Source organism: Camelus dromedarius, chromosome 4 (assembly GCF_036321535.1).
Source record: "Camelus dromedarius isolate mCamDro1 chromosome 4, mCamDro1.pat, whole genome shotgun sequence".
Lineage (NCBI taxonomy): Eukaryota > Metazoa > Chordata > Mammalia > Artiodactyla > Camelidae > Camelus > Camelus dromedarius.
The window spans coordinates 66111157-66124108 of NC_087439.1; the positions used below are offsets into that span (position 1 = coordinate 66111157).

General features: G+C 38.8%; 1 protein-coding gene across 3 annotated transcripts in view; it reads left to right on the top strand.

Annotated features, from left to right (window-relative positions):
• The first annotated feature begins 2646 nt into the window (after positions 1–2646).
• The window catches only part of PLEKHM3 (pleckstrin homology domain containing M3), a 158490-nt gene continuing 148184 nt past the window's right edge, over positions 2647–12952 (top strand). For all 3 annotated transcript variants that reach the window (XM_010985440.3, XM_010985441.3, XM_031451906.2), the window contains exon 1: positions 2647–2903. The gene's annotated coding sequence lies outside the window, so the exon portion shown is untranslated. The remainder of the gene's footprint in view (positions 2904–12952) is intronic.

Sequence of the window (12952 nt, forward strand, 5' to 3'; positions counted from 1 at the left end):
TGCTCCCTCTGGTTCCAGAGACCCCTCTTATAGCCAGCAAAAACAGCCTTGGACCACAGCCTTCCAGACGCATTTGTCGTTTTAGAAGTCCTGTTCCCAGCAGGCCTCCACAGTCTCCAAGATGGCTCAACCTGAAAATATTTTTGATGAGACTTTTGTTTTATTTCTTGGGAGACAATACTGTTTAATTGAATCCTGGCTTGACCATTACTTTATAAAGGAAAGCTAAGAGGGAAAAAATTAAATGAAGGAATACAATAATAAAATCTCCTTACATGTCATTTGGTATTTCATTTTGTTTTAATGCACATTTATTAAGATCACTTACTGGGTACCATAAGTGTTGTGGAAAATGCAAAGATGAATAAGGCAAGCTCCCTGCCCTTCAGAGGCTGCAGAGGGGATTTAATGGGGGAGCCTAAAGCAGGATAATGGGAATGAATGGAAGAGTATCCAGGGGTGGTTAAAAAAAAAAAGTGAGTCTGGAGTATACAGTGGGAGGAAAGAAGTATTCTGGAGGCAAGTCTGGAAAGGTGGAGTGTTAGGATGCTTTCTGTTGTAAATGACCGAGACCAACGCAAACTACCTTGAGCAAAAAGGGATTTAATTGGTAGTATACCTGTGAGGTCTAAAAAATATAAACAGATGGTCCCATGGATCTGGGGTAGTAATGGTGTATCAATGCAAGTTAATCAACTGTAACAAATGCATCACCACGGTGCAGGATGTTGATAGCGGGGGCCGGAGTATCTGGGAATCTGTACTTTCTGCTCAGTTTTGCTGAACCTAAAACTGCTGTACAAAATAAAATCTATTAAAAAAAAAAAAGGTAGGGCTGCTATTAGCAGACAGCCTTTTCAACGGAGACATGAACTCATATATTTAAATTTAAAGAAGCAAAGTGACCCTGCTAACCAAATGGAGGCCTGAGAAGCAGCAGCTGTCCAGCTGAGATTGTTCTCAGCCTTTGAATTTTCACCGCTTTTTTGGGATCACTCCTTTGTTTCGGTGTTGAGGATCTATCTATATTAGTGATAATGAGTAAATCTAGTCATTTGGCAAATGTGGCTTTTTAATGAATTTTATTTGCCAGATCTTGTGCTTAATGCATGGTGGAGGAAAAATGATAAATCACTGTCCCTGCCCTCCAACTTCATTGACTGATAACAGTTTGTCTCAAACAGCAATCCAATGATCACCTATATTGGAAGCACTTTGAGGCACTTGTTAAAATCACGGAATTTAGGACCTTATTGTAGACCTTCCAGATAAAAATCTGTGGGTGTCTTACCCAGGAATTTGCATTTTTAAACTAGTATCCAAGAGCCTTGACACTCAAAATGTGGCATCATCTGGGAGTTCACTAGGGGTGCAAAGACCCCACTCCAGACCTCTTGAATCATAATCTGCCTTTTAACAGAATCCTCAAACGTTAAATTTTGAGAAGCACTGTTCTAGAAGATTCTGTCACATGCTTAAGTTTGAGACTTGATGGTCCGGGAAGACTAATGAGTCTTTAGATGAATTCGGCACAATGTGATGAGAGCATTCATAGAGGAACATGTTAGTTCCTCAGTCATGCAGAAAAGGAGCCGTTTTCTCTGTCGGAGGTTTCCAGAAGTGTGACAACATTTGCTTCTTAAATAGCAGGGAGAAGTTGGCCAGGCTAAGAGGATGGGGCAGGGGTGGGAGCGCTCATCAGAGGAAACCACATGTCAAAAGTTCTGAGGCAAAAGAGAACACTGCATGTTTAGGTAACAAGAAATGTACCTCAAATATCCATGTAAGTTTTTAAACAAACTTATTTAAACTCTAAACATCAACCAAAAGTGATATTTTGAAAAAGTCAGTGGTTAAAGATTTTTTAATCTATTGTTAAAGGAGTGGGGGAATCAGATTTTTGAAGTCCAATCATTCTGCTTTCTCTGCCCTCCTTTGGCAATTTTTTTGCATCAATTTCTTCATTCATTTATTCAAACAAAAACATTGGGCACTGTGCTTTGTACCTATTATGTAGTGGTGTGTGAAATCAAAATAGTTCCTGCCCTCAGGGAGTTTATAGGCGAGGCTAGGGTGGGAATGGAGAAGCCAATAAAACAGGTTAGTTTAAAAATGTGTAATTATACATTGAGGAAAGAGCTACGTGTGCTATGATGGAGAATAAAGCACGAAACTTCCAGGAAGGTCTTTTAGCCAGACCAACACATCCTCTTGCAAAGTGGCCAAAGTTATTGTGGGGTGAGTCGGAGTTTCTCACCAAGGAGCACTCAGGTCACACTGGGCGCGCGCGCGCAAACACACACACACACACACACACACACACACACACACACACACACACACACACACACACACAAACTGGTTTTCATCGCAGCTTCAAACCTGAAATGTGAAGCAATCTCTAGGTTCTGAGAGTCCTATTTTAAGAAAGAACTTATCTGAGTAATTAGACAAGAGATCTGCTAAAAATGGGTCTGGTCCCTGGTATGTTCCAAGTGAAATACAATTGCAAACATCCATTTGGGCGTTGGGAGGAGCAATGAGGAGACTGCGGCACACGTTATTGTTTTCAAAATGTGATGAAAACAGTGTATAAGAAAATAACGAAATATGGAGGCCAGGCGGGTGCGGTCAGTCCCTGCCTGGCGCTGGGTCCCTAGGGCAGGAAAGACGAGCCTTCGTGGGCTGGAACCTTGTGTGTCCGGGTCTCGCTTCCCGGGCTGCTGGAAGGAAGCGTTTAAGTGTGGGACTGCGAGAAGCGCTTGTAAACAGAGAGCCGGGCCGGGATGGTAGGTGGCCAAACCGGCTGTCACTGTGAGGAGGGCTTGCTGCCGAAGCCGAGCCCCAGCCAGGCGTAGACTGCAGGACCCTCAGGTGAAGGGAGAGAAGCAGCCGGCGGCCAGGTGAGCATCTGCCTGCTTCTGTGCTGCCTGGCTGGCCATTGGGGGAAGGGTGTGGGGATGACAGCATTGTAGACATCCGAGAAGCTCCCTAGGGTACCGGTGATTTTGCTGTTTCTTCCATGCTCTGTTTTTATTTCATCCTGAAAACTGCACAACGATGCAATGGATAATAGATGAGGGGAGATTATTAGATGCATTGTCTATTTTATGAATCAGGTATATAACTAGAAAGCAGTTGAAATAGCTGACCCTGTTCTCTGCGTTGTTTTTACTGCCCTCCCCGCCCCCCCCCCCCCGCCCCTCCTGGGTCCTGGAAACCAAGCCTCAGCAGAGCTTTTAACTCACATTCAGCTGGGGTTCCCGGAGTAACAACTATTGTTTCTTCTGTTGACCTCGCTCATTTTTAATATATAGTAAATAACTCTATGTGATTGATAACAAGCATGATTTGGTCTTCTATGAAAGGATTACTAAGCTTAAAGATCAAGGAAATTTCAGACCCACCCCTCAAATAAAATAAGTTACAACTAAGATATATAAATGAATGACAAATTGGGACTGGTCTAGATTTATAGCTTGCAAAGCAGATTTGAATTTACCAGGTTTAAAATGAGATTGAGCTATGCTGTTGTAAACTTATCTGGAAGTTGTTTTTTCCTCCTTGAAAAAGAGAAATACCTTTTTTTCTTTATTATTTTAATTTCAGTAATTATAGGAAATTGCAATTTGGATTCATTCATAAGATATTTTATAATAAAATACCACATGTAGATTATAATTGGCACACCTTAAGATACAAGGCAATTTTTGTTTCATTAACTTCAAAAAAATGCCTTAACCAAAATTGGGCTAAAGGGTCAGTAGACATGTGTCACCTTGTCACATAGTCTAACTTTTAGCTAGTAGAAGAATATTAGGTTAAATTGCACATAGAGAAGTGTTTAAATCACATGCATCAAGGAAATAATATTAATGCCTGATGAGTTTGTCTTTACAGTGAATATTTTCACAATGTAATGGTTAATAGCAAGAACTGTAAAGCCATTCTGGGTTTGAATTCCTGCTTAGCCACTTCCTATTGTGTAACCTTGGGCAATTTATTTGCCAAGTTTCTTAATCTGTAGAATGCGAATAATAGCAGTACTGATCTCATAGTTTTGTTATGAGGATTAAATGAGTGAATGTTTCTAAAGTTCTTAGAACAGCATATATAGTAATTGCAACATACATGTTTGTTAATAAATACATAAAATAAAAATACACCAGCGTTGAAAGTAAAATGGTGGTTGCAGGAGCTGAGGGAGGGGTGGAATGGAGAGTTGTTAAATGAGTATGGAGTTTCAGTTTTGCAAGATGAAGAATTCTAGAGATTGGTTGTACAACAATGTGAATATGCTGAACAGTACTGAACTGTACACTTAAAAATGGTTAAGATAGTAAATTTTATATAATGTGTATTTTCCCACAATTAAATTTTAAAAAAATACCAGTGTTAGCAAAGTTATATATAATCATCCCTCAGTAGCCAAGGGGAATTGGTTCCACGAACCCCTCTACCAAAATTTAAAAATGCTGAAGTCCCTTAGGTAAAATGGCAGTGTTTGCATATAACCTATGGGTATCTTCTGGTATACTTTAAATCATCTCTAGATTACTTATAATGTCTAATATAATGTAAATTCTGTGTAAATTGTTGTAAATATAAGGTAAATGATATGTAAATAGTTGCTTGGCGCCCAGCAAATTCAAGTTTTGCTTTTTGGAACTTTCTGGAATTTTTTTCCCCCAAATAATTTCGATCTGCAGTTGGTTGAGTTTGCGGAACCCCAGGGTACGAAGTCAGACTGAATTCAGAATCTTTATTAGCACACAGCAGCCCCATCCACAGTTGCCTTTACCATTGTGAAAATGCAGCTTCCAATAGTCATCAGTAAGATTCACTTATTTGGTAAACTCATGCAATTAAGACATCATAAAGAGCACAAACAAATGATAAGAAACAACACCTAAGACCATACTGCAGGCACAATTCTGAAAATGTCCCTCCACCAAGATTGCATGCCCTAATCTCTGGAACCTGTAAATATGATGAAATGTCACTCCCTTGATCATGTTATGTTCTATGGCACAGTTGAATTTAAAATGGGGAAATTAGCTGGTGGGCCAAATCTAATCAAAGGAGCTTGTAAAAGAGGAGTGCTTTCTCTGGCTAGGGAAGTCAGAGATCTGAAGCTTGAGGAGGACTGAACATGCTGTTGAAGATGGGGGGGGGCACTTGAGAAGGAATGGGGGCACCCTTGAGAAATAAGAGTCAAGGAGGCTTAGAATTGTTGACAGTGACCCAGCATGGAAACTGGAACCTAGGATCAGACCTAGGGCCAACAAAATGAATGAGCTCAGAACTGGATTCTTTACCACCAGAGCCTTTTGTTAAGAGGCCAGCCTGGCCAACCCTTGATTTCAGCCTTGTGAAAGAAAGCCTGAGCCTACAACCCAGCCAACCCCACCCAGACGCTGACCTTCGGAATTGTCAAATAAGAAATGGGTGTTGTTTTAAGCTACTGAGTTTGCGGAAATTTGTTACACAGCAACAGAAAACTAATAAGACAGGGACAGACAATCCATAGAAGAGAAAATTAAATATGGCTAATAGACACATGAAATGCCTTTTCTTTCTATTAGTCAAAGAAATGAAATTGAAACAACAGCATGGGACCATTTTTCCAGCGCTGAAACTTACATAGATTTTAAAAAATTCTAATTCTTTGTATCAGTTAGTTTGCAGTGGAGCAGACACTCTCAGATGCTGTGAGGGACGCCCAGATGTTCTAACCTTTCTGAAAAGCTTGTTGGCTGAATGTATGAAAAACCTCACTAATGTGTCCACCCCTCGATCCAGTAATTCCACGTCTAGCAATTTGGAACTTAAAAGAAATATTTTAAAAGTTAATGTTCACAAGTGCTTAATATGGCTTTGGTTAGAAAAGTCATACATTGGCAATAGTCTAAATGCCCAACAAGAGGGGAACAGTTTAAATCAATTACAGTATCAGCAAAGGATATATTATACAGACTTTTTAAAGATATTTGTGAATTTTAACAGTGTGGAAAGGTATTTATCAATTTTTATAAAATGGGGGGAAATAGGATAGCGAACTCTATCTACAGTAGGCTCTTAACTATGTTTAAAAAAGAAACAGAAAGAACTACCTACATAGAAAAGGCCAAAATGGGGCAGTGCTTTTTGCATATTGGAAGATGAATAGACATTGTTTATTTTCCCTTTTATACTTTTTTGTATTTTCAAAATGTTGAATATGGTAGTTGTTTATAGCTGTAATAGTCAATAAACATTTTTTAAAAGCTGTTAAGTCTCTATGCTGTGGAGTATATAATGAATCTAAGACATTTCCCAGTCAAATAACGGAGAAAATAAAAATCCATATGTAACTTACATATGTGGCAGAAGGTGATTTTTAAAGAAAAATTGAAATAGGAAATGATAAATATGGTTGTAAAGATTAAAAATAAAGTTGGATAACTTATTTCACAATAGAGAATCAGTGAAAGTTTTTTGGAGAGGGATTGCTGAATATCATACCGAAATGATAGAAAAAGGAGGCTCATGGTTGAATTTTCATTAACAGTCTTTGTTTTCTCATAGATTGATGGATTTTAGGCTTTGGATTATAGACTCAGGTTAATTACACAAGTGGAAAACAAAGGACTGTGATAGATATATAGCCATTAGCCAAAAAAAAAAAAAAAAAAGAAAGAAAGAAAGAAAGAAAGAAAGAAAGAAAACTGCACATTATTATGACTAGGAAAAACCAAACTGGAACTAGGCTGATAACATCTGCATTAAAAAAACATCCAAAGCTAATATTTATTGAATATTTATCAAATACTTAATATACTCTATTCCAGTTTAATCATGTGTGCAGCCTTCACCTAATACCTGAAGTTGAGTCACACATTTCCATATTTAAGAAGCAGACAGGTAGATGGGTACTACTTTAATAACTGATTTCAGAAGATCTGATTTTTTAAAATTGAAGTGTAATTTACATTGTGTTAATTTCTGGTGTGCAGCATAGTGATAAATATGTATTCCTTTTCATATTCTTTTTCATTATAGGCTATTGCAAGGTATTGAATATAGTTCCCTGTGCTATACAGTAAGACCTTGTTGTTTATCTATTTTATATGTAATAGTATCTGCAAATCCTGAACTTCCAAGTTATCCCTCCACCACCTCCCTTCCCCACCGTGACCATTATTTATTTTCTATGTCTGTGAGTCTGTTGCTGTTTTGTAAATAAGTTCATTTGTGTCATTTTTTTTTAGATTCCACATATAAGTGGTATCATATGGTATTTTTCTTTCTCTTTCTGCTTATTTAGTATGACAATTTCCAGGTCCATTCATATTGCTGCCAATGGCATTATTTTATTCTTTTTTAATTTGTCCTTTTTTATGGCTGAGTAGTTATTCTGTTGTGTGTGTATGTTTGTGTGTATATACATCACATCTTCTTTATCCGATCATCTGCAGAAGACTTGATTTTAATAGAAATATGAAAAGGTTAGACCATTTGAGCATAATTTTTAGGATTCTCCATCTCTAGACAGTTTCCAGGAGCCCCAAATCACTGCTACGCCTTCATTTTTCCTACTGGCTCCCTTTTCTATTTCCACTTTACCCTCTCCTCCAGCACCTATAGAAAAGTTCTGAAAGCCTCTGTTGCCCTGCTGGCTGCTAGCCAAATGCTGATTTTCTTCATGGGGAATGTTAACCCTTTAAAAGAAACTGTGGGGGTGGGGCTATCTAGCAAGGAATTGGTTTTTTTCTTTTTCCTTTTTCCTTTAGACTGCATTTTGTATTTGGCTCATAAATAGCTGAATTGTATTCTAGCTTAGAGTTTCTGGTACAAGCTAAATAATTCAGAGAACTGAGTACTGAATAAGAGTGGGATAAAAATGACCACCAGTAGTATATTCCATGCATTATGTTTGCTCTGTTTTGTTGGCTACTGTAGGTATTGCCAGGCAGACAATAAACAGCCCACATAACTCACCTTCATACTTACAATAAGAAGTTTATTTGGTCCATGAGTGTAATTAATCTTGATGCAACATTATGAACAAAAACCAAAGTCAAAATACAGAGGCCATTGCACTGAGATGTCAAGCATGCTATTTTCATTAACATTTTATTTGTTTTTCATACACTCATTAACTGTCAATTTGAATTATGTGTTTTAAATTGGATTCCTCAGTTATATGCCACATTTATGGGTATGGTAGAGATTTATTTGTCCAGTTACCATAATTAGTGTAACCAGTTTATAATTCAGTACAAACTACAGCTGCCCTGTTCTGCATTATCCAGTTTACTTGTGGACATTTATCTAACTGGGAAATTGCTAAATATCCACTTCACCTTGTGGACCAGAGATGTGATTAGAAATGTAGATTTTCACAGAACAGGGAACACGTATTACAGGTTAGAAAACATCAGAAATATAACGAGCAGTTTTTATGTTCCAAGGAAGTGAGCTAAATGATCTCCCATGAACTTTTCCAGAACAAATTTTCTTCCACCCTCAGGGACTCACTGTTGATTAAACAAGTAAGACTTGAGCACTTGTTTTGTGACATGGCACGTATATCTTGTACTTGGAGCCAGGGATACAGTCTTAAAGAAAACAGGCACAATCCTTGCCTTCATGAAGTTTACAGTCTAGTGGGAGAGATAGACAAGCAAACAGGCTATCTTTTGTTTGTTTGTTTTGGGGGGAGATAATTAGGTTTATTTAGTTCATTAGTTTAATGGAGGTACTGGGGATTGAACTCAGGACCTCGTGCATGCTAAACATGCACTTTACCACTGAGCCGTACCCTCCCCCTTAAATAAGCTATCTTTATATAGAGTGAAAAGCCTTATAACTGAGGACATCAGTGTGCTACGGGAACACCTAAGAGGGATGTCCAAAATGGACGTGGGAAGTGATTACCTCAGGGAAGAAGCGATACCTCAGCAAAGACCTGAAGGCTGAATTAGAATTAGCCAAGTTGTGTGCCTGTGGGTTGCAGTGTGGGGTGTGGAGATGATGGAGATTTAAGAGATAAGCCCAGGAAAGTAAGTGGACGTGAGTTCCTACAGGCAGTGGTTATCCAGAAGATAACGGGGTTTTAGTTTTACAAAGCCCTTTTTGTCTGCAGGGTGGCAAATGCATTAGGAGGGAAAGTCTGAAGGGAGGAAGGCGGGATGGTGGTGTCTGAACTGAGGCCATAAACAAGGAGAGAAATGGATACATTTGGCAGATCTCCTGGATCTAGCAACAAGGAAATTGTTGGTGACCTCTGCCCTGTGCCTGGGCAGAACCAGATTGCCTCTGTGGGGAAGAATGAATGGGTGGTGAGAAGTGGAGTCAGAAAGTATTAAAAAAAAAAAAAAACAAGTTTCTTTAAGAAACTTGGAAGAGGAAGGGAGGAAGGAGAATGTATCCTAGCTACAGGAGAACTTGGGGAACAAGAGAGGATTTTACTTACTTATTTTTTCTTCTTTGAGAGGAGGTATTCCTTTTGAATCACTCTGCATCTTGAACTGCTGAATCCCTCCACTCCTAGACCACCAGAAAAGCTGATGCACAGCAAGGAACCCTTGAGTAAACTAAAACCTTATCTCAGAGCTTCCCAAACTGATTACCTTCACCATTCTCTCCAAAGTTTGTTGATTTATAGTGGGAGGAGATCAAAGAGAATGTGGTGACCCTTTTCTTGGCACCATACAGACGGACCCCTGTCAGCATCTTGTCCCTGCTTTTGAGTTCACAAAGCACTACATAATGTCATTTGATTTACACTCCAAGACAACCTTTGAAGAAGGTAGGGCAGGTATCCTTATTTGACCTATATTGAAATAGCTAGAATTCAGGTTCAGATGACTTGCCTAGAATCACACATCTGGAAGTAGTCCATGGACAGTTCAAACTCAGGTCTTCTAACTCCAGATCTTGTGGTCCAAAAGTAATTGCCCTTCACTGAAAGGTTAGATATGATGTCTATGTTTTCATTGTGGAGTGGGCATATGAAACCTGGATGTGTCATTTAGACCAAAGTTTGGGGGTCAACTTTATTATTGGTTTCAATCCCATATACATTGATATTTGTCCCCCTCCCCACCCCCGACCAAAAGAAAACAAAAAGTTCAGTTGGTTTTAGAAGGAGGCAATTTATTTGGACATGCCTTAATAGTTAAAACATGTTTAAATTATCTGTAGTCACATCTAATTTGAAAATATTTCTTTTAATTATTTTGACAGAGACACTTATTTGCAGGTTTTTTTTTTTTTAAAAAGCAAACATTTTTACAAGTGTTTCTGTTTATTGGCTAAATGAAAAATGATGTCTTTGGGAAACATTAGAAAAAGGTTTGGGCAATTAGGACTGTGTAAACATTTGCAGAAGCACTTGTTTGGCCTAAATGGAGTCACAGTTATTATACTTTTGCAGACATTCCGAGCAATATGCCTAAGGTCACTAACAGAATTTGAGGTTAGCTATTTAGTTAGAGAACAGCTTTTTATTCTGTTTGTTCAGGCAGCTCTCATCCACCATTCCCTTAGAGAATTTTCAATGACTCAAAATATTACAGAGGTGATTTCTGGGGGTAAATTAAGTATAAACTGTTTTCCTGGGTATAAAAATGATATTTAGCAATTAACTTTCTGAGTCATGGGATTAATAAAAAGAAAGATTTAAAAATAAATGTTAATTAATTTGCCGGTGTTTGACACTAGAATTCAAAGCATGATGTGTGTAAAATTCTAAGTGTATTATCTCAGGGTAATTAGTTTACTATTCGTTGTCGTAGAGGACGGTCTGTGTATTTTAGCCTTATGTCCACTCACTTACTGGCCATATTACCTTGGACAAGGTACTGCATTTCTTTAAATCTCGATTTCCTTACCTGTAAAGAGGCAATAATAATAGCACGCCTCTCCAATAGGGTTGTTGCGAGGATTTACCAACATAATGCAGATAAAGGGCTTCAGATAAGACTTTAGTAAGTGCTCAGTAAGTTAGTGATGACTCTTAAATCTTGGTCTTGGCATAGGAGTTGTAAGAACTCTATTTTGTTTTCAAATGTTTCATTAATTACACCATTCCACTTTTAACATATATCCATCCACGTGGAAGGAATCCTCTGCAGGACATTTTTGGAGAATTTAGTATAATAGTAGTAGTCTCTGATGCTAGGCAACTATTTGAACCCTAAGTACCATATGCCTGTCATCCTAATGTCAGTTAAAAACAGTCAAGGAAATCGGGACCAATCAGAGCTCCAGAATTCAACCCCAGAATGTTTACACGTTGCAGACTTGTTCTGTAAAAATCCAATTCATACTAATGGTAATAGTCCATAGTAAAAGAAATTTACATCCAGATTTGGGGATGAAAATGTTATTCTTACTGTTCTTCCTCTTTATACTTTGTAAACTTTTCCTTTGTTCCGTATGATGAGCAGAGACTTTTCTGGCCTTCATTGTACATAGTAAAATAACAAAGACTCATCCTGCTATTTTGCCTTGACTTGTCCTTATCTTTGAGGGTCAAAGACAGTGTTTTGTCTGCCTTTGGCAGTCTTGCTTGTTTCCTGACGGAACTGGTAAGAGGTTGCTTGGTAGCCAACTGAGGTCAAAGTTATTGTCTGCAGATTGTTCAAAAGTTGGGGAGGGGTCATGGATGGAGTCCCTCACCACTGGGCACGGCTGTCCTTTCAGATAAGAAGTGAGTCATCTTCTGCTTAAACCTTATGGGTCTGGTACTCTCTGGATGCCATTTAGCAAAGATTCAAGTGTAGCCAGGAAAGAAAAAAGTCGGCTAATTACTTCTCACATACGTTCACCCTAAGTGCCCACAGGAACCAGTTTTGTGAACACGTGCTGACCCATAAGCTGGTTGTTGCTTTGCAGGTTGAAGTGGTAAGTATTCTCCCTTCTGTCAGTCAGCTGCAGTGACCTATGGAATCAAAGTCAACAGGAAGTGAGGCAGTGCTTCATTTCTCATGTCATCCCAGCCAGCCAGCCAAGGCCTTCTGTTGGCCAGCGATATTTCTGTGGGTCAGATAGACTCGGCAGCTTGTGAGGAAGCCCTCTGTGCTGGTGCCTTCCATTTGTGCTGTTGTTAGTTCACTTTGAGCTCACTCTTCAAAGATGTTCCTGTAGGTAGACAGCTTCATGCCAGAAGCAGCAGCATCTCTAGAGCAGATCTGATTGGTTTTGTTGCATGTTTCTTTCCTTTGTCTTTGGTTTCTTTCAACTGAAGTCATCTCTGTATACCTGCTATGTTGTTAAATTATGTTCTGTCAGTTAAGACTTTTTATTGTCCCTTGATTAGTAATGATTTCTTATTTATGTTCCCATAACACCTTTTGTATAGTTCTGTTAAGGCACTTTTTATTCTTGGTTTTGTGTTGTTTCCCCACTAGCTAATAAGCTCTTGGAGGGCAGAAGCTGTGTTTTGTCTCTGCAGCATCATCTAACATAGTATTTGGACACTCGGTCCATCATTTGTAAGTGCTTGTTGAGTATAAATGGTTTTGTGGTTGGGAATCAGCTTCTAAGAGGAATAGTCATTGTTTTAGATTTTACCAGAATTTCACATATATTATCTGCACTTGTGCATTATAGCTCTCTAAGGTAGATGGAGACAGGCATTGGCAGGATTTCTGTTTTGTAGATAAGGAGGGCCAACATGTCCTGAGTCAGCCTGATTTGCTGGAAGTCAGTCAGCTTAGAAGGCAGTGCTGGGGCGCGAACCTTTTCCTGGTGTTAGAAATGTGTATTCTTTCTTCCCATTGCCACACCTCTGTGAAAAAACAATAAACAAATTCAAACTGGGTGGCTCCTGGATTGAATTCAATTTACTCCTTGTTTATGGTCCTCCTAACATCAGGGCCCCTGAGTGATTTAAGATGATTTAAAAGGTATTTGAACTTGGACTCAGTTATGAGGCAGGGGTTCCAGGAACTTCTTTTTTTTC